Source organism: Heterodontus francisci, chromosome 8 (genome assembly GCF_036365525.1).
Source record: "Heterodontus francisci isolate sHetFra1 chromosome 8, sHetFra1.hap1, whole genome shotgun sequence".
Lineage (NCBI taxonomy): Eukaryota > Metazoa > Chordata > Chondrichthyes > Heterodontiformes > Heterodontidae > Heterodontus > Heterodontus francisci.
In genome coordinates, this window is record NC_090378.1 from 44,123,903 (window position 1) to 44,146,966 (window position 23,064).

A 23,064-nucleotide genomic window follows, 5' to 3' on the forward strand; every position below is an offset into this window, starting at 1 on the left:
CTTCTTCATCATCTTCCTTCTCCAGTGAAATCACCTTGGAAAGGGTTTTAAGGTTCTGTGTACAAGTATAATCTGTTAGGAGAGATGGCAACACCAATTTTAAGGTATTAATTTAGTAACTTATCATAACCAGAGGGCATTGTGATAGGTTAGTTATGTAGCTATTAATTTTAGATGGCAATCAGTTTGTTGGTGCCCAGGGTACTCAGCAAAACAAAACTTTGGAGTCAGTCCTATGATGTCTTTGGCATTCTGGCCAATCTGTAACATTGTAGTTCCCTGTAATGTTGACATGGGATCAGGCTTTAAATCCTGCAGCAGCATATTATTTCCCACCTGGAGATCCCCCAGTCAGAGGCATTTATAATAACAGGAGTACATCCTTAATATTCAGATGAGCCTAACTCCAGAAATAACAGCAAGGTCAGTGCTCTTGATATGGCTTAGCACGATTTCCATTCTTCCACTCTAGCAATGGGGATCATGAACCATTGGAAAACCTAGACTTACATAGAATTTCATAGAATATACAGCACAGAAACAGGTCATTCGGCTCAGCCAGGTCATGCTGATGTTTACACTCCACTCAAGCCTCCTCCCATCCTTCCTTATTTTATTCTATCAGCATAACCCTCTATTCACTTCTCCCTATATGGTTATCTAGCTTCCCCTTAAGTGCATCCATACTATTCATCTCAATGACTCACCACTGGGTAAAGACATTTCTTTTGACTTCACTTAAATCTTTCGACGTTTTTAGGCATCACCAAATATTTTAACTGAGGGTATTTTCAATTTAAAGAACTTACTTTCTAATTTATCAATGTGTTTTTTTTGAGAAACATATTTAACTGCTTTCTTGTTATTCAAGGCAGATGTATGAAACCGCAAATACAGTATATGAAACTTCTCACTTTTATCATTTCTGAGTCAAATAAAACTGTGGCTCATTGTGGAAGATGCATACATACATGATGCATATTAAATTGCCCGGTAGTCCTGCATGACAGTTCATACTGTAATTCATCTACGACAAATATGTGTACAATTCTATGATTTGAAACAGATGTAAACAACCCGTAAATGTAAATGCTAATTTTAGTTACAAAGTATGTTGTATCAGGCAGTGCATAGTAACCATTAAATTCTATTAGCTTGGTTGAAGTATAATTGCTATCAGGTTTTTATTGTAACCAGAGATTTGGTTGCTTGTATGATAATATCAACGATCATTTTTACCCAATAAGGAATGCACGACATAAAGCAGCAATGCACCCAAAGTGCTTGGAGCTGGCCCACATAAGAATGAAGCTTGATGCTTGAATGTGCTTTCCCAAACTAATTATTTTTTACAATACATTTTAAAGGATAGCACTCTTTTACTTTTGGATACCTATTTTCACTATTTCTTTCGTAGAGTTTTGGACTTCCATTTTATGTAGTAAACTATGGTATTCTGTTCAAATCTGCTGATTATTTTCTACATCATGTGACAGCCATTTTTAACATTCAACCTAGTTTCAGCAGGCAAGAAGGAAAGGTTTTACAGAATGATAAACCACTCTGTTTTATTAGTCGGAAAGGTTCCAATACATATTGTTTAACTTAATTGCAGATTTTATACAGTTAACATAATGAGCCCAGTTTTGGGGAAAGTTAGAGTTGTCTTTCAAGCTGCTCTGAGAGGTAAGTCTGGAGATAGGTTGGGGAGAGTAACATTGGAAGTAGATTTGTGAGGATCAGGCCTCAAAGTAGGCAGTGCTATGACAAGAAGAGGTTCTTGTTACAGTTCAGGCTTTTCGCACAACACCTGTCTTGGGTTTATGGCAAAAAAGCAATTTCCATAAGCAAACTGAATTGCCTATGACATGAACCTTGCATCTTAGGATTGTATACTGAGATTTAACAATTAACCTCTAATTATGCTATATTACCTCTTCTGAAAGGCAGGAAACACCACAATGACAGACCAATGTGCCAGACTGAAAAAAAATCTGGTCAGATTTATTTACAGGTTAATCAATACATAGAAACCAAATTATACAACAAAATGTTGAATTAATACAACAAATAAAGACAAATCAGATAGAATTTGATAAATGACATCACTTTTGGATTGTCTCTTGGTAGACCTTCCAGATCACATGTTGTATGTGGATGGAGTAAATCTTATTAATCCAGGGGAGTTTGAATCTCCTACAACAATTAAGGACTATGGGTGCACTACATAGTGCTTATTCACTCTGTAGGCTAATGCAATCAGACCTTAAGAGGCATACATAATTAAAGAAACAATAGTAAGAATTACTGAACCAAATTCTAACGAACAGATTGGTTTCCTAATACATGCTTTGACCATAAACAATTTAATTTGTACTTATAACAAAGTCCCTCAATCCTGACTAATTTCCAGATCTCCATATGGTTCCCAAAGACAGCTTACTCTATCCTTCATTTTGAAATTTGCTAATGGAAGGTAGATAGGGTTAATCATGGAAATTGTTTCAAACCTTTATGAAATAAAGGCAGATATTGCTCTTTTTGTCACAGTGTTGTCTGTTCTGGGTTTTATTGTTACTGATACCACTTGCAATCATGTTTGCTTTGGCAATGGTGGAAATAGTTCTCAAGTTCAACAGGGACTAATGCCAGTTTAATCTAAAAGAGAAAAGCAAGGAGGAAGTGAATTTGCAGTGGAATTGTAGATACAGATGTTTTACTTTTTTTAAGGAGGGATACAGGGGGTGCAGCTGGAATTTGAACTGGTGCTGATGAATTTGGTAACTTTAGGAATAGGACAGATTTGTTTTGGCTTCAGCACCTGACCTTCATTGATCTGTTACTTTGGTGTCAGCAGGAATTAATCTCGTATTTCTCTTGCAGCCGCTGTTTGTTGTAATCCCATGTTTATTGCTCATTTTTCAATTTCTGGATTCTACTTTTAAAAAAGTAGTGCAGCAAAATGCCTTCTGAACAATTTGCTGCTCTGTGCAACAAATATTTCCACTGTGGTCCATCATTGTACAGTTTTTGCTCGTGAGTTTTTCAAACTTCCTTAAAGAGGTGATGGATTACTGCTAACTATCACCAACATTACAGCAGAAAAATATTTTTCAGTTGTCTAGTTCTAGCATATTTTTAACAATTAAGCACTTTTTATTGAGAAAATTACTAGTTTGTAATTGTGTGTTTCTGTGCATAAGGTACACCTGCCATCATATATGCCAGTGATGATGCAAGGCGTCAGTATATATAATTGTGTGTGTAAGAGAAGCATGTGTGTGGTTTCTATATGCATACATGTGTGAAGGATGGATGTATTAAGGTGTATATGCCAATGTTAATATGTCAACCTGCTTGCGTGCATGAGTTGTATTTGCCAAAAATGTGCATAGCAGTTTACTGATTAGAAGCAACATTTTGTTTGGGCTATTTTTGAAGTGGAACTGGAAGAGAAGAGCCAGGTCCTAGCACCAAGTGTCACAGTGAACTGGTACACCAAAATATTGAACCTGAAACAAAATCATGCGAATGTAGTGTGTGCTATGAAAGGGGTAAACATAGCACGCATTTCAGTTCAACTTCCTAAATTTACCTAAGTCTTAACATTTGGGCCCATGTACAATGGGCAATGTGCCATATAAATGATCATCAAATCTAGAAGTGCCTTGTCATTTGGATGGGGTTCTCCTTGTTAATAACAACTATATTAGTCACTAATTGAAGACCTCTCAGTACATAACTTTTATTGTACATATTTCCTACAAGATTTTATATTTGCAAGGGATGCTTTATCCTCTTTGAATCATGCTCCACAGATTCTGCAAATTGAATTTCAAGAATAAGATGACTAATACTGCCAGCTAGCTGTCTAAAAATTTGTAACACTTGACCCTCTTCGTAAGTTAGAAAATGTGTGTAATACTCAGGGCAAACCACAAAGGAAGTGTTTTATAATGATTCTCTTAGGGACCTATAAAATATGGCTAATATCAAATTCATAGGATGTAAGAAATGCCTATAAATGAACCATTAATACAGTACTCGGACCTGCTGGTAATGATAGAAGATGAATTCCTAGCATGTGATGACATTTTTTAGGCAGCTATTTTAACCTGGGCAATAATTGGCATATTTCAATAGGTTATTGCCATCTCTAAAGAGTGGACAACAGAACGTTATACAAACATGTAAGGCTTATCTGCTAATTTCAGCAGGTCATTTCTAATCTTAAATACAATATCTTCTAATGTGAATTTTGGATAACACTAAATTGAAAATCATAGTGTTGAAGGTCTTCTTCTTTGGCCTCCTTATCTCGAGCGACAATGGGTAAGCGCCTGGAGGAGGTCAGTGGTGTGTGGAGCAGTGCCTGGAGTGGCTATAAAGGCCAATTCTAGAGTGACAGGCTCTTTCGCAGGTGCTGCAGAAAAATTTGATTGTCAGGGCTGTAGTTGGCTCTTCCCTTGCGCCTCTGTCTTTTTTCCTGCCAACTGCTAAGTCTCTTCGACTCGCCACACTTTAGCCCCGCCTTTACGGCTGCCCGCCAGCTCTGGCGAACGCTGGCAACTGACTCCCACGACTTGTGATCAATGTCACAGGATTTCATGTCGCGTTTGCAGACGTCTTTAAAGCGGAGACATGGACGGCCGATGGGTCTGATACCAGTGGCGAGCTCGCTGTACAATGTGTCTTTGGGGATCCTGCCATCTTCCATGCGGCTCACATGGCCAAGCCATCTCAAGCGCCGCTGACTCCGTAGTGTGTATAAGCTGGGGATGTTGGCCGCCTCGAGGACTTCTGTGTTGGAGATACGGTCCTGCCACCTGATGCCAAGGATTCTCCAGAGGCAGCGAAGATGGAATGAATTGAGGTTGAAGGTAATAAACAGATTAATCTGTAGATATTTTTCAAATCCTACTTGCAATTTCAGGCTCCAGATTAGATTTTAAAACATGCTGATGAATTACATATTTATTTTAAATTGTAATTTAATATACTTTTATTTTCACTGTGCATAGTGAGCCTGATCTTAACTGTCACTATATTTGAAGGAACTAAATTAAAATAGGTGGGTTCACACCGTTACAGTCTGGTCAGCCACTTACAAAGTGGTAATAGTGATGCAATCACAGGAGTCCTGTTCCATTTTGTATGAATGTTTGCTTGAAATAAGTTTCCAATTGGCTGATTGTTGGCGATTCTATCACCGACACCAAATTACAGCATAAAATTCCTTTAAGTACAAGGATAACCATCAGATTCATTTCATTTCTTTCACAAAATCTAATACAGCTGCAATATTCACAGATTATTCCAATCTTTGATTACGTAGATGTTATCTGGTGAAAATCGTTCCTAATGAAACAACTATTTACAGAGATAAAAACAGAAAAGGCTGTAAACACTCAGCAGGTCAGGCAGCATCGGTGGAGAGAGGGGAGTCCAATGCCGGGCCAAAACTCTCCGCTGGTTGGAGTCGTACCTAGCGCAAAGGAAGATGGTTGTGCTTGTTGGAGGTCAATCATCTCAGCTCCAGAACATCACTGCAGGAGTTCCTCAGGGTAGTGTCCTAGGCCCAACCATCTTCAGCTGCTTCATCAATGACCTTCCTTCAATCATAAGGTCAGAAGTGGGGATGTTCGCTGATGATTGCACAATGTTCAGCACCATTCGTGACTCCTCATATACTGAAGCAGTCTGTGTAGAAATGCAACAAGACCTGGACAATATCGAGGCTTGGGCTGATAAGTGGCAAGTAAAATTCGTACCACGTAAGTGCCAGGCAATGACCATCTCCAACAAGAGAGAATCTAACCATCTCCTCTTGACATTCAATGGCATTATGATCGTTGAATCCCCCACTACCAACATCCTGGGGGTTACCATTGATCAGAAACTGAACTGGAGTAGCCATATAAATACCGTGGCTACAAGAGCAGGTCAGAGGCTAGGAATCCTGTGGCGAGTAACCCACCTCCTGACTCCCCAACACCTGCCCACCATCTACAAGGCACAAGTCAGGAGTGCAATGGAATACTTTCCACTTGCCTGGATAGGTGCAGCTCCAACAACACTCAAGAAGCTTGACACCATCCAGGACAAAGCAGCCTGCTTGATTGGCACCCCATCCACAAACATTCACTCCCTCCACCACTGACGCACAGTGGCAGCAGTGTGTACCATCTACAAGATGCACTGCAGCAACACAACAAGGCTCCTTCGACAGCATCTTCAAAACCCGCGACCTCTACCATCGAGACGGATAAGGGCAGCAGATGCTTGGGAACCTGCAAGTTCCTCTCCAAGCCACACACTATCCTGACTTGGAACTATATCAACGTTCCTTCACTGTTGCAGGGTCAAAATCCTAGAACTCCTTTCCTAACAGCACTGCGGGTGCACCTACCCCACATGGACTGCAACGGTTCAAGAAGCCAGTTCACCACCACCTTCTCAGGGGTAATTAGGTATGGGCAATAAATCCTGGCCTTGCCGGTGATGCCCACATCCCATGAATGAATAAAAAAAATTACAGGGAATTGACATGACCAAATTCAATAGGAACTGTTAAGTTATCATGGCATTTTGTACGAAATATTAAGGATGCCTTAGGATAAGATTGACCTTACACGTGTACTCAGTTGTGTCATAGAATCATAAAATGATACAGCATAGAAGAAAGCCATTCAGCCCATCATGTCTGTGCAGGCTCTTTAGAAGAGCTATCCAATTAATCCCTCTCCCTTGATCTTTCCTTATAGCCCTGCACACTTTTTCACTTCAAGTATTTATCCAAATCCCTTTTGAAAGCTTTTATTGAATTTACTCCTACCGCCCTTTCAGGCAGTGCATTCTGGAGCGTAACAACATGTTACCTAAACAAAAGTTTCCCCATCTTCCCTCTGGTTCTTTTGCCAATTTCTTAAATCTGCGTCCTCTGGTTACTGACCCCGCTGCTAGTGGAATCAGTTCCTCCATATTTACCCTATCAAAACCTTTCATGATTTTGAACACCTCTATTAAATTTCCCCTTAACCTTCTCTTCGCTAAGAAGAATACCAGGTTCTCTCAATGTTTCTATGTAATTGATCACCAGTACCGTTCTAATAAATCTTTTCTGCACCTTCTCTAAGGCCTTGATATCCTTCCTCGAATGTCGTGCCCAGAATTAGACACAATACTCAAGCTGGGACCTAATGAGTGGTTTTGTAAAGGCATATCTTCTTTGCTTTTGTATTATATTCTTTTATTAATAAAGCCAAGGATCCATATGCTTTTTTTAAACAGCCTTCTAAACTTGTCCTGTCACTGTGAAAGATTTATGTATGTACACCCCAGGTGTCCCTGCACCTGCACCCACTTTAAAATTGTACCATTTAGTTCATGTTGCCTTTCCTCATTCTTACAAGAAAAACATATCACTTCACACTTCTCTGCATTAAATTTTATTTGCCATGTGTCTGACTATTTCACCAGTCTGTCTATGCCCTCCTGAAGTCTATTACTATCTTCCTCATTTCTTACTACATTTTTGAGTTTTGTATCATCTGTAACCTTTGAAATCAGGCCTGCTATACCTAAATTCAGGTCATTAAATAGAGCTGTGGTCCTAATACTGACCCCTGGGGAACATCGCTGTACACTTCCATCCAGTCTGGAAAACAACTGTAGAATCCTACTTTTCGTCAATTTTGTATCACTGCAGCCACTGCCCCTTTAACCCCATGGGTTTCAATTTTGCTTACTATCTATTATGTGCTACTTTGTCAAATCCCTTTTGAAAATCCAAGTACACACAATATCATATCCTCATCAACCCTCTCTGTTATTCTATCAAAGAACTCAATCAAGTTAGAACTTTCAAATAACTTACCAATTTCTGACATTACAACTGATGGAATTTATCTTTTCCAAGAATTCCAGCAATTGGAGTAGGTCATTACAGAATAAAATTCAACTGCTGACCCTTGGCAACTTTGGCAAGTGTTACTTTTCATTCTCATCTACCTCTTTTGCAAATTTAGTGGCTTTGAAAATAAAGTGTCTCCATTTAGTTATCCGTTAACAGTGTGGTACATTTTCAGGCAAATATTCTGGAAGGTCCTGACTCACTCTAATCTGAAAATAGCATCCATTGTTGCTCTGTTGCTTGTCTGGTGTACATTTGCTTGTCCTCTGTCTTCTGCTTTAATGGAGATGTTAGCTCATTCATTTTAAAGTGGGATCATAGAAATGTACCATTGTGGTCCATCTGATTGAAATGTTCTGTGTACGACTATTTTAACTCTTAAATCTGAATGCTAAGCAATCTCCTGGAGGACTAACTCGGATAATGGTCTGGAATTTCCTTGGAGCTGCTTCTGCTTTGCCTCTGTAACTTTGCAGAAGTGCTGTGGAAACCCTGTTTATGCATATAAAGTGTTTCCATTACAGCGGCAGAATGGAAGCAACTCTGAGAAAATTCCCTGCCATTGCCACAATGCTGATTGGTTGTTCTGGATATAATTTAATGCCTCAAATGTAATACCAATTTCCCTCATTTTTATGACGTAGGGCTGGATCTTGTGCTGGAGGCAGGACTCCCGGTGCCGGGCTGAAAAGACGGGGGGTGGATCCCCGCCTCTGCCTTTCTGTGACCCCCGGAGCGATCCTCCAGTCTTTTTAAAATAAAGTTTCAGGAAGTGGAATCCCTGTCCCTTTAAAAACTTTAAAGGGCTGGGGATCCCACCTCCAGGTGCTGCCAGCCAATCAGAGAACCGGCAGTTCAGCAGTATCGGCAGCGCCACCAGGAGCGATGGCCACTGCCGGTACTGCAGAGGCCTCGGACCCAGGCCCAGTGTGGGACCCCAATCATAGGTGGGTGAGGCAGGGTCGACGGGGCCAAACCGGAAGGTCCCAGCAATGAAGCGGTGGGGGGGTGGTCGTGCAGTCCAGGTGGAGGGGGATCCCGGGGATTAAAATTATTCCTGGTGGGGCTCTTCCGTGGTCACAAATTGCCCACAAAGGAGGGACCACCCCCACAAGCCCGCAGAGAGGTGCCTCGTTTTACAAGACGTCCTCCCTGGATGGCGATGGACCCCTCCCCCCACGGCCACTGGTAAGTTCCCAGCAGCGGTGGGAAGAGGCCTTTAATTAACTGTTAATAGGCCACTTAAGGGCCTCAATTGGCCTCTGGGTAGGAAGGCTGTTGTTGTCCTATTCCACCCCCGGGAAAATTGCTGGGCGATGGCGAGGCGACATGTCTTGCACCCCGCAACCTGTCCCCGCCCCCGCCATCCGTTGCGATATTCTGTGCCCTCCCCGCCTCCGACTCTACCTAAGGTGGCCTCACAAAATCCCAGCCATAAACTGCTATTTGTTCTGCAAACTTTCTTTAAAAATGTTTAAAGAGCATTTTCAACCTAGAAATTATTTTAGAAGATATGTCACTAGGTTTGAAAATACAGTGATTGTTTTGATAAAAGTTTGCATACTTTAACTAAAATAGGTTTTCATTCTTTTAAAAAGCATTTTTACCAAGGTCAGTGCTCCAAGGAATATTGCATTTGCTACAACATGAACCTACCTCAGAAACCAGTATGCCAGATTTTCAGCAGGGGCTTGGAACAGTCCTGTGGGGCTGTTCCAGGAATCTAGCCAGCCCCAAACCTCCTTAGTGCAGTGCCAGCAGTCCCAGCCACTCAGTTGCTTTCTTTCCACAGAACAAAGTAAAACATTAACCTAAAGAATTACAGATGTTATCAATTTAAAACCCCAAAAATGCCAAAGTTTTCAGGAACTTCACAGCATGTGACTATTGAGGCTATTCTGTGTACAAGCTAAGCTGCCACCGTAGAACAGAACTGAACACATACTTACTCCTTATAACTGAGACATTAATGGCTGCATATTTAAATCAGACTGATTGAGGTATCTCAGAAAGCTCCATGCTCTTCTTCCAAAAAGTGCTAATGGGCTTTTTGTCTACTTGAGCAGGCACACAAGGCTTTGGTTTAACATCTCAGCCAAATGACAGCACCTCTGGCAATAGAACGCTGAAGTGTCAGCCTAAACTATACAATCAGGTTCTAATATGGGACTTCAATCCATAGGACTTGATTTTCCTCAATCTTCAGTTGGTAGCACTCTTGCTTCTGAGTTATGAGGTTCAAGTCCTAATCCAGAACTTAAGCACAAAAATCAAGGTTGACACTCTGGTGCAGTACTGAGGGAGTACTGCTGTGTCGGGGCTGCTGAATTTGGATGAGACATTAAACTGAGCACTTGTTTGCCCTGTCAGGTGGATGTAAAGGACCCCATTGCACTGTTTCGAAGAAGAGTAGAGTTTATCCCCGGAGTCCTGGCCAGTATTTATCCCTCAATCAACATCACAAAAACAGATTATCTTGTTATTATCACATTACTGTTTGTGGGAGCTTACTGTGTGCAAACTGGCTGCCACATTTCCAACATTACAACAATGACTACACTTCAAGAGTACTTCATTGGCTTTAAAGCGCTTTGGGATGCCTGGTGGTTGTGAACAGCGCTATATAAATGCAAGTCTTTCTTTCTTTCTTTCTTTTCCTAGCACATTTTAATTTCTTACATTATAGTACCAGAAAATAACACCATTCATGGGAAACTGCATGGACATTTCCTGGATAAATTCATTTACCTATGAGCAGATGTTAGTCCTGGAATAATTCACTTGTGTAAGCTGCTAAACCCCTGGTAAATTTGAGTGTCATAATAGTGTAACTGTTTTATAGTACTCTACAATCTCTTTTCTTCAGTACTACCATGGACACTGACAGGTAAGGTTGTAGCAACTGTTTTCTCTCTCAAGCAAAATACTGTGGATGCTGGAAATCTGAAATAAAAACAGAAAGTGCTGGAAATACTCAGCAGGTCAGGCAGCATCTGTGGAGAGAGAAATGCTGTTAACATTTCAGGTCTGTGACCTTTCATCGGAACTGAGAAAAATTAGAAATGTAATAGGTTTTGAGCAAGTGAAATGGAGGAGGGGTGGGGGGCGGGTGGAGAAGAACAAAAGGGAATGTCTGTGAAAGGGTGAAGGGCAGGAGAGATCAAATGACAAAGGTTTCATGGTAGAAAGCCAAAAGTAGTGGTAATGGGACAAGTAAAGAAACAAAACATGTATCAAACAAAACATGAGGAGGTATGAATGGCAGGATAGCAGCCATCTGAGTTCAAAGTAAAGAGATTAAGAAAGGAACCAGAGAGAAAAAAAGAACCAGCAAAAAAGCAAGTAACAAAATGGGGGCAGAGGTTATGATCTAAAATTGTTGAATTCAATGTTGAGTCCGGAAGGCTGTAAAGTGCCCAGTCGAAAGATGAAGTGCTGTTCCTCGAGCTTGTGTTGAGCTTCCTTGGAACAGTGTTGTAGGCCAAGGACAGAAAGGTCAGAACGGGAGCAAGATGGAGTCATGCTTGCAGACTGAACGGAGGTGTTCCACAAAGTGGTCACCCAGTCCGCATTTGGTTTCTCCAATGTAGAGGAGACCACTTTGTGAGCAGCAAATACAGTATACTAAATTGAAAGAAGCACAAGTAAATCACCGTTTCACTTGGAAGGCATGTTTGGGGCCCTGGATGGTGAGAAGGGAAGAGGTAAAAGGGTAGGTGTTTGATTTCCTGCTACCTCCCCCGGACCATGACCCCTCCACTGAATATCAAGCCATTGTATCTAGGACTGTCACTGACCTCATCCCCTCTGGAGACCTTCCTTCCACAGCTTCTAACCTCATAGACCCCAACCCCGTACAGCCTGCTTCTGCCTTCTTCCCAAAATCCACAAACAGGATTGTCCTGGTAGACCCATCATTTCAGCCTCTTCATGCCCCATTAAACTGATTTCTTCCTATCTCGAATCTGTTTTTTGTCCCTTTGTCCAGTTTATTCCTACTTACATCCATGGTTCTTTCAATGCCCTCCGCAAGTTCAACAGTTTCCAATATCTGGGCCCTAACTTTGTGTTCGGATGGCTATTATCCCGCCATTCACACCTCATCTAGACACATCATTTGTTTCTTTACTTGTCCCATTGCCACTCCCTTTGGCTTTGTACTATGAAACTTTTTTGTCGTTTAATCTCTCCTGCCCTCCACCCTATCACAGACATTCCCTTTTGTTCTTCCCTCCATCCCCCCTGTTCACTTGCTCAAGACCTATTACATTTCTAATTTTTCTCAGTTCTGATGAAAGGTCACAGACCTGAAACGTTAACTCTGTTTCTCTCTCCACAGATGCTGCCAGACCTGCTGAGTTTTTCAAGCATTTTCTGTTTTTATTTTTGCTTTCTCTCAATTTTGCTCAAAACGCTCCACGGCATCTCTAACTCATATCTTTATTCTATGTTGGCAACAACAACATGTCAATGCAAATGGTACTGATCCCCAGTGGGCAAACTGAAGAGGTTGGAGAAGGAGAACGGTGAAGTTTTTAGAGGAGAACCTTGATGTCCTCTTGCAAAGGCTGGAGCCTTCTGGAACCATAGTCCTACAAGTGTGGCAGTGCAGTAAGACATGCCGCCTGGAGGGAACTGGTGCTGGCAACTTCCTCCCAGGACAGCACAGCAGTGCAGGAAAACTTTAATGATCCACCAGATATGGCAAAGTAAGGCACTCCAGTGGTTTTCCTTTCTTGCTTTCTGACCATGGACACTCACCCTCTTAAATCAACACTCAAACAGCTAACCCTTCACATTGCACTCTTGTTAAGGGCAGCTACTAAATCCCTATTCTGCACTATGGCTACGCACTTCCCAAACACATAGTAATTGCAATAAACAAACCTCCTAATACCTCTTTCCAATGTCTTCACATCTTTAAATCTCTCACTTCACCTCTCTCATTAGCCCTGCCCCACACTTTCCATTGCCAGCCTGACACTTATTTACTTATGTCATCGAAGGAGAAGCTGGTGCACAATGCAAGGCAGTGTAGGGGATCCAACAGTGCATCCTCTCAGTCCCATGAGTAGAAGGCCATGGCCTTCATGGTGACAGACTATGCCACACCCACACCTGAGATAGAAACATAGAAAACAGGAGCAGGAGTAGGCCATTCGGCCCTTCGAGCCTGCTCCGCCATTCATTATGATCATGGCTGATCATCCAACTCAGTAGCCTGTTCCCGCATTCGCCCTATACCACAGAATCACAGAATAATACAGCGCAGAAGAGGCCGTTCGGCCCATCGAGTCTGCACCGATGCATTAAAGACACCTGACCTGTCTACCTAATCCCATTTTCCAGCAGTTGGCCTATAGCCTTGAATGTTATGACGTGCCAAGTGCTCATCCAGGTACTTTTTAAAGGATGTGAGGCAACCCGCCTCTACCACCCTCCCAGGCAGTGCATTCCAGACCGTCACCACCCTCTGGGTAAAAAAAATTCTTCCTAAAATCCCCCTTTAACCTCCTGCCCCTCACCTTAAAATTATGTCCCTAGTAACTGACCCTTCAACTAAGGGGAACAGCTGCTCCCTATCCACCCTGTCCATGCCCCTCATAATCTTTTACACCTCGATCAGGTCACCCCTCAGTCTTCTCTGCTCCAGCGAAAACAACACAAGCCTATCCAACCTCTCTTCATAGCTTAAATGTTCCATCCCAGGCAACATCCTGGTGAATCACCTCTGCACCCCCTCCAATGCAATCACATCCTTCCTATAATGTGGTGACCAGAATTGCACACAGTACTCCAGCTGTGGCCTTACCAAAGTTCTGTACAACTAAAACATGACCTCCCTGCTTTTGTAATCTATGCCTCGATTGATAAAGGCAAGTGTCCCATATGCCTTTTTCACCACCCTAATAACCTGCCCTTCTGCCTTCAGAGATCTATGGACAAACACACCAAGGTCCCTTTGTTCCTCGGAACTTCCCAGTGTCAGGCCATTCATTGAATACTTCCGTGTCACATTACTCCTTCCAAAGTGTATCACCTCACACTTTTCAGGGTTAAATAATGGTTAAATCTGCCATTTTTCCGCCCATTTGACCATCCCATCTATATCTTCCTGTAACCCAAGACACTCAACCTCACTTTTAACCACTCGGCCAATCTTTGTGTCATCCGCGAACTTACTGATCCTGCCCCCCACATAGTCATCTATGTCATTTATATAAATGACAAACAATAGGGGACCCAGCACAGATCCCTGTGGTACGCCACTGGACACTGGCTTCCAGTCACTAAAATAGCCGTCTGTCATCACTCTCTGTCTCCTACAGCTAAGCCAAGTTTGAATCCACCTTATCAAGTTACCCTGTATCCCATGTGCATTTGCTTTCTTGATAAGTCTCCCATGTAGGACCTAGTCTAAGGCTTTGCTGAAATCCATGTAAACTACATCAACTGCACTACCCTCATCTACACACCTGGTCACATGCTCAAAAAATTCAATCAAATTTCTTAGGCATGACCTCCCTCTGACAAAGCCATGTTGACTATTCCTAATCAAATTTTGCCTCTCCAAGTGGAGATAGATTCTCTCCTTCAGAATTTTCTCCAATAGTTTCCCTACCACTGACGTGAGACTCACTGGTCTGTAGTTCCCTGGCTTATCTCTACAACCTTTCTTAAATAGTGGGAACACATTAGCTGTTCTCCAGTCCTCTGGCACCTCCCCCGTGGCCAGAGAGGAATTAAAAATTTGGGTCAGAGCCCCTGCAATCTCCACCCTCGCCTCCCACAGCATCCTGCGACACAAATCGTCCAGACCTGGAGATTTGTCCACTTTTAAGCCTGCCAAAATCTCCAATACCTTGTCACTCTCTATGACAATTTGCTCAAGAACATCTCAGTCTCTCTCTCTGAGTTCCATATCTGCTTCCTCATTCTCTTGGGTGAAGACAGATGTGAAGTATTCATTCAACACCCTACCAATGTCCTCTTGGGTGAAGACACATGTGAAGTATTCATTCAACACCCTACCAATGTGCTCTGGCTCCACCCACAGATTTCCTCCTTGGTCCCTAATGGGTCCTATTCTTTCCGTGGTTATCCTCTTTCCATTGATATACTTATAGAATATCTTGGGATTTTCCCTACTTTTACCAGCCAGAGCTTTCTCATGTCCCCTCTTTGCTCTCCTAATTGCTTTCTTAAGCTCCATCCTACACTTTCTGCACTCCACTAATGCTTCCATTGAGTTGCTCTCTTTGTATTTGCTAAAAGCCTCTCTTTTCATACTCATCGTACCCTGAATGTTTCTGGTCATCCATGGTTCTCTGGGCTTGTTGCTCCTACCTATTACCCTAGAGGGAACATGTTGGGCCTGTACCCTCCCCATTTCCTTTTTGAATGCCCCCCACTGCTCTTCTGTAGATTTCCCGACAAGTAACTCTTTCCAGTCTATCTTGGCCAGATCCTGCCTTATTTTACTAAAATTCGCTCTCCCCCAATCCAAAACCTTTTTTTTTTGCAACTTGTCTATTTCTTTCTCCATAACAAGCTTAAATTGTACCATGTTGTGGTCACTATCACCAAAATGCTCCCCCACCAACACATCAACCACCTGTCCGGCTTCATTCCCCTGAATTAGGTCCAGCACTACACCCTCCCTTGTTGGATCCTCTACATATTGAGCTAAAAAGTTCTCCAGTATACATTTTAAAAACTCCACTCCATCTAAGCCCTTAACATGATGACTATTCCAATTAATGTTGGGAAAGTCAAAATCACCTAATATAATTACCCTATTATTATTTTTACACACCTCTGTGAATTGCGCACATATTTGCTCCTCAATTTCCCACTGACTATCTGGGGGTCTATAATAAACACCTAGCAATGTGGCTGTCCCTTTTTTATTCCTAAACTCTAGCCATAAAGCTTCATTTGATGCCTCCTCCAAGATATCATCTCTCCTTACTGCAGTAATTGACTCCTGAACTAATATTGCAATGCCCCCTCCTCTTTTACCGCCTCCTCTGTCTCGCCTGAAGATTCTATATTCCGTGATGGCTACTATACCACAATTCCACGTGTCAATCCTTGCCCTTAACTCATCCGTTTTACCTGTAATACTCCTGGCATTAAAGTAGAGGCCATCCATCCTGGTCTTACTCCCTTGAAACTTACTTCCACTGTATTGCCTCTGACTTGTTTGCTTCCCTGTGTTTAGCTGTGTCCCTATTCTGCTAGGAGTCTGTGTCCCCTCTCCCTGCCAAATTAGTTTAAACTCCTCCCAACAGGACTAGCAAACCCGCCAGCAATGATGTTAGTCCCCCTCTGGTTCAGATGTAGACCGTCCCGCTTGTACAGGTCGCACCTTCCCCAGAAACGGTCCCAGTGGTCCAGGAATCTAAAACCCTCCCTCCTGCACCAACTCTTAAGCCACACATTCATCTGTGCTATTCTCCTATTTCTATACTCGCTTGCACGTGGCACTGGGAGTAATCCAGAGATTACAACCCGAGAGGTCCTGCTTTTTAGTCTGCTGCCTAACTCCCTGAATTCTTGATGCAAGACCTCATCCCTCTTTCTACCTATGTCATTGGTACCAACATGTACCATGACCTCTGCCTTATCACCCTCCCCCTTCAGGATGCCCTGCAGCCGTTCAGTGACATCCCGGACCCTGGCACCAGGGAGGCAACACACCATCCTGGAGTCACATTGACAGCCACAGTAGCGCCTATCCATTCCCCTGACTCTAGAATCCCGTATTACTATTGCTCTTCCTCTCTTTCCCCCTTCCTGTGCAGACAGGTTGCTTGTGATGCCAGAAGCTTGGCTCTGTCTGCACTCCCTGGAGGAACCAGCCTGATCAGTCTCCAAAATGGAATACCGATTTGCAAACGGGACCTCAAGGGACTCCTGAACTACCTGCCTGATTCTCTTGGACTGCCTGGTGGTCACCCATTCCCTTCCTTCCTCAAGTCCCTTCAGCTGCAATGTGACCACCTCTCTATACGTGCTATCCACGATGCTCTCAGACTCACGGATGCTCCACAGTGTTTCCAGCCGCCGTTCCAGCTCTGAAACCCGAGTTTCCAGGAGCTGCAGCTGGACACACATCCTGCACACATGCTGGTCCCGGGGACTGGAAATGTTCCTGGATTCCCACAAGCAGCAAGAGGGGCAAACCACGGCTTTAAGCTCTTTGATCCCTTTAGACCCAAGAGCGATATCTAACTCCTTCTTGAAAACATACAATGTTTTGGCCTCAACTGCTTTCTGTGGTCGCGAATTCCACAGGCTCACCACTCCCTGGGTGAAGAAATCTCTCCTCATCTCAGTCCTGAAAGGTTTACCCCGTATCCTTAGACTATGATCCCTAGATCTGGACTCTCCCAACATTGGGAACATCCTTCCTGCATCTACCCTGTCAAGTCCTGTTAGAATTTGATAGGTTTCTGTGAGATCCCCCCTCACTCTTTGAACTCCAGCAAATATAACCCTAACTGACTCAATCTCTACTCTTACATCAGTCCCACCATCCCAGGAATCAATCTGGTAAACCTTCGCTGCACTCCCTCTATAGCAAGAACATCCTTCCTCAGATAAGGAGACCAAAACTACACACAATATTCCAGGTATGGCCTCACCAAGGCCCTGTATAACTGCAGCAAGACATCCCTGCTCCTGTACTTGAATCATCTCGCTATGAAGGCCAACATACCATTTGCCTTTTTTACCGCCTGTTGCACCTGCATGCTTATGTTTAGGGACTGGTGTATGAGATCACCGAGGTCTCGTTGCATATTCCCCTCTCTCAGTTTATAGCCATTCAGATAATAATCTGCCTTCCTGTTTTGCTACCAAAGTGGATAACCTCACATTTATCCACATTATACTGCATCTGCCATGCATTTGCCCACTCACTCAACTTGTCCAAATCACCCTGAAACCTCTCTGCATTCTCCTCACAACTCACCCTCCCACCCAGTTTTGTGTCATCTGCAAATTTGGAGATATTACATTTAGTTCCCTCATCTAAATCATTAATGTATATTGTGAATAGCTGGGGTCCTAGCACCGATCCCTGTGGAACGCCACTAGTCACTGCCTGCCATTCGGAAAAAGACCCGTTTATCCCTACTCTTTGTTTCCTGTCCACCAACCAATTTTCTATCCTTCGCAATACGCTACCCCCAATCCCATGCACTTAAATTTTACATGCTAATCTCTTATGTGGGACTTTGTCGAAAGCCTTCTGAAAGTCCAAATAAACCACATCCACTGGCTCCCCCTCATTCTCGAAGAATTCTAGTAGATTTGTCAAACATGATTTCCCGTTCGTAAATCCAAGCTGACACTGTCCGATTCTACCACTGTTCTCTAAGTGCTCTGCTATAAAATCTTTGATAATGGACTCTAGAATTTTTCCCACTACCGACGTCAGGCTGACTGGTCTATAATTCCCTGCTTTCTCTCTACCATCTTTTTAAATAGTGGGGTTACATTAGCTACCCTCCAATCTGTCGGAACTGTTCCAGAGTCTATCGAATTTTGGAAGATGACTACCAATACATCCATTATTTCTAGAGTCACTTCCTTAAGTACTCTGGGATGCATACCATCAGGCACTGGGGATTTATCGGCCTTCAATCCCATCAATATCCCCAACACCATTTCTCTACTAATATTGATTTCTTTCAGTTCCTCTCTCTCACTAAGCCCTGTGTTCCCCAACATTTCATGATATTTGTGTCCTCCTTTGTGAAGACAGAACCAAAGTATGCATTTAGTTGGTCAGCTATTTCTTTATTCCCCATAATAAATTCCCCTGTTTCTGACTGTAAGGGACCTACATTTGTCTTCACCAATCTTTTTCTCTTCACATACCTATAGAAACCTTTACAGTCAGTTTTTATGTTCCCCGCAAGCTTTCTCTCGTACTCTATTTTCCCCTTCTTAATCAATGCCTTGGTCCTCCTTTGCTGAATTCTAAACTGCTCCCAATCCTCAGGTCTGTTGTTTTTCCTGGCAAATTTATATGCCTCTTCCTTGGATCTAATGCTATCTCTAATTTCCCTTGTAAGCCATGGTTTGGCTACCTTTCCCGTTTTACTTTTGCGCCAGACAGGGATAAACAATTGTTGCAGTTCACTACAGGAATAGGGCAGCAGGATGAAAAGGAGGATGAGGACCTAGGCCCATCCTTTGGCCTAGTGCATTTTGAGATGAAAGAGGAGATCAACAAGCCTTGGTAACAGGCTGTCCCATGCATCTCTGGCCCGACTCTCGCCCAGATGGCAACGTGGATCACTGGCTTTTCCTCTCCCAGGCAGCAGCTCAGAAGCTTTTCCCTGAGGAGATTTAAATAGTGACAGTGAGAAATTGCCACCAGCTCAGTCACTGAGAACAGGGTAGTCTGAGGTGAATGAGAATGTGCCATCTTCCTCATGGCAGCTGTTGAGAAGGTGGCCATTGACTTTAGGGCTGTCAGAATTCATGGGTACTGACTTCAAAAGTAGCATGTTGGAGGAATATCAAACTGCTGTGCAGGCTGTGAGGACAATCTCCCAGGATGTGTGATAATTAACAGGTGTGGCTATCAAGTCTACATCTCTCCTTTGTGATAACATCTCAGAAGCTTTCTCTTCCTTACATAGAACAATGCAACAAGTGGCAGCTGCATTGAAGTCTGCAGCAGAGCCCCAAATGAGAGTCAGCAAGTGACCAGTCAGGGCCTTCAGCTCAATGGAAGCACAGTGTGCAGCTTCTTTGGCTGGAATACAATAGGCAGTTATCTTGTGCTTGTGTGGACTTTTTCACAGATGATGGTTCATGGCAAAGTCCTACTAGGCTAAAGTAGTTTGTTGTGGTGTCATCTGTTAGGGTGAGTGGAATCAGGTAAGGCTGAGAGATGACATTTGTTAAAGGCACTATATTTGAATATGCAAAGCATATTAATAGCATAGATAAAAATTAACAGGTTTGATCTAATACCTGTCATGGAGACGTAGTTGCAGAGTGACCAAGATCGGGAATTAAATATTTCAGGATAGTTGACTTTTAGAAGAGATAGGCAAAATGGAAAATGAGGAGGGATTGCACTGATAATAAAGGATCAAGTAAAGATAGTAGAGAGAATGGATCTTAAATTGGAAAATCAAGATGTAGTTTGGGTGCAGCATAACAGGTTATTACAAAAAATTAAGGCTCATGGCATTAGTGGTAATATATTAGCATGGATTAAGGATTGGTTAGCAGACAGAAAACAGAGTAGGACTAAACAGGTCATTTTCGGGCTGGCGGGCAGGGTGCCGCAAGGATTAGTGCTTGGGTCTCAGCTATTTAAAATCTATAAGTATGACTTAGATGAGGGGACTGAACGTAACATATCCAAGTTTGCTGATGATACAAAGTTAGGTGCAAAAATAAACTGTGAGGAGGTCACAAAGAGGCTGTAAAGGGATTTAGATAGGTTAAATGAGTGGGTAAGAAGGTGGCAGATGGAATATAATGTGGAGAAATGTGAAGTTAACCACTTTGGTAGAAAAAATAGAAAAGCAGAGTATTTTTTTGAAAAAATGAGAGACTGGAAAATGTTGGTGTTCAGAGGGACGCAGGTGCCCTTATACACAAAATCACAAAGTTAGCATGCAGGTACAGCAAGCAATTAGGAAAGTAAATAGTATGTTAGCCTTTATTAAAAAGGGATTGAACTATAAGAGTAAAAGATTTTTCTGTAATTGTATTGCACCCTGCTAAGACCATATATGGAGTAATGCGTATAGTTTTGGTTTCCTTGCCTCAGGAAAGAAGTGTGAGGTGATGCATTTAGGGAGGATCAACAAGGCAAAGGAATATACAATGAATGGTAGGACCCTAGGAAGTACAGAGGGTCAAAGGGACCTTGGTGTACTTATCCATGGATCACTGAAGGCAGCAGCACTGGTAGATAAGGTGGTTAGGAAAGCATATGGGATACTTGCCTTTATTAGCTAGGGCATTGAATATGAGCAGGGAGGTTATGATGGAGCTGTATAAAACGCTAGTTAGGCCACAGCTGGAGTACTGTGTACAGTTCTGGGCACCACACTATAGGAAGGATGTGATTGCACTGGAGAGGGTGCAGAGGAGATTCACCAAGATGATGCTTGGGCTGGAGCATTTCAGCTATGAAGAGAGACTGGATAGGCTGGGGTTGTTTTCCTTAGAGCAGAGAAGGCTGAGGGGAGATATGATTGAGGTATACAAAATTATAAGGGACATTGATAGGTTAGGTAGGAAGAAACTTTTTCCCTTAGTGGAGGGGTCAATAACCAGGGGGCATAGATTTAAGGTAAGGGGCAGGAGGTTTAGAGTGGATTTGAGGAAAAATGTTTTCACACAGAGGGTGGTTGGAATCTGGATTGCACTGCCTGAAGAGGTGGTAGAGGCAGGAACCCTCACAACATTTAAGAAGTTTTTAGATGAGCACTTGAAACACCATAGCAGACAAGGCTACAGGTCAAGTGCTGGAAAATGGGATTAGAATAGTTAGGTACTTGATGGCCAGCACAGACACGATGGGCCGAAGGGCCTGTTTCTGTGCTGTATAAGATCATAAGATCATAAGAACTAGGAGCAGGAGTAGGCCGTCCGGCCCCTCGAGCCTGCTCCGCCATTCAATAAGATCATAGCTGATATTTTTGTGGACTCAGATCCACTTACCCGCGCTCTCACCGTATTCCTTAATTCCTCTATTGTTCAAAAAGATATCTACCTCAGCTTTAAAAACGTTTACTGAAGAAGCGTCAACTACTTCACTGGGCAAGGAATTCCATAGATTAACAACCCTCTGGGTGAAGAAGTTCCTTCTTAATTCAGTCCTAAATCTGCTCCCTCTAATCTTGAGGCTATGCCCTCTTGTCCTAGCTTCACCTGCCAGTGGAAACATCCTCTCTACTTGTATCTTATCTATTCCCTTCATAATTTTATATGTTTCTATAAGATCCCCCCTCATTCTTCTGAATTCCAATGAATATAATCCCAATCTACTCAGTCTCTCCTCATAAGCCAACCCCCTCAACTCCGGAATCAACCTAGTAAACCTCCTCTGCACCCTCTCCAGTGCCAGTACATCCTTTCTCAAGTAAGGAGACCAAAACTGCACACAGTACTCCAGGTGCGGCCTCACCAGTACCCTATACAGCTGCAACATAACCTCTCTGCTTTTAAACTCAATCCCTTTAGCAATGAAGGACAAAATTCCATTTGCCTTCCTAATTACTTGCTGTACCTGCAGACCAACCTTCTGCGATTCATGCACAAGGACACCCAGGTCCCTCTGCATAGCAGCATGCTGCAACTTTTTACCATTCAAGTAATAATCCTTTTTACTGTTACTCCTACCGAAATGAATGACTTCACATTTATTAACATTGTATTCCATCTGCCAGACCTTTGCCCACTCACTCAATGTATCTATGTTCCTCTGCAAAGTTTCACAGTCATTTGCACACTTTGCTCTGCCACTCATCTTAGTGTCATCTGCAAACTTTGACACCCTACACGTGGTCCCCAACTCCAAATCATCTATATAAATTGTAAATAATTGCGGTCCCAACACCGATCCCTGAGGCACACCACTAGTGACTGATTGCCAACCAGAATAGCACTCATTTATCCCCATTCTCTGCTTCCTGTTAGTCAACCAATCCTCTATCCATGCTAATACTTTACCCCTAACGCCATACATCCTTATCATATGCAGCAGCCTCTTGTGCGGCACCTTGTCGAAGGCCTTTTGGAAATCTAGGTACACCACATCCACTGGGTCCCCATTGTCCACCTTGCTCGTAATGTCATCATAGAATTCCAAAAGATTTGTCAAGCATGACCTGCCCTTCATGAACCCATGCTGCGTCTGCCCAACGGGACAATTTCTATCGAGATGCCCTGCTATTTCTTCCTTGATAATAGACTCAAGCATCTTCCCCACTACAGAGGTTAAGCTAACCGGTCTATAATTCCCCATCTTTTGTCTACCTCCCTTTTTAAACAGTGGCGTCACATCTGCTGTTTTCCAATCTGCTGGGCCTACCCCAGAGTCCAGCGAATTTTGGAAAATTACCGCCAGTGCACCTGCTATTTCTCCCGCCATCTCTTTTAGTACC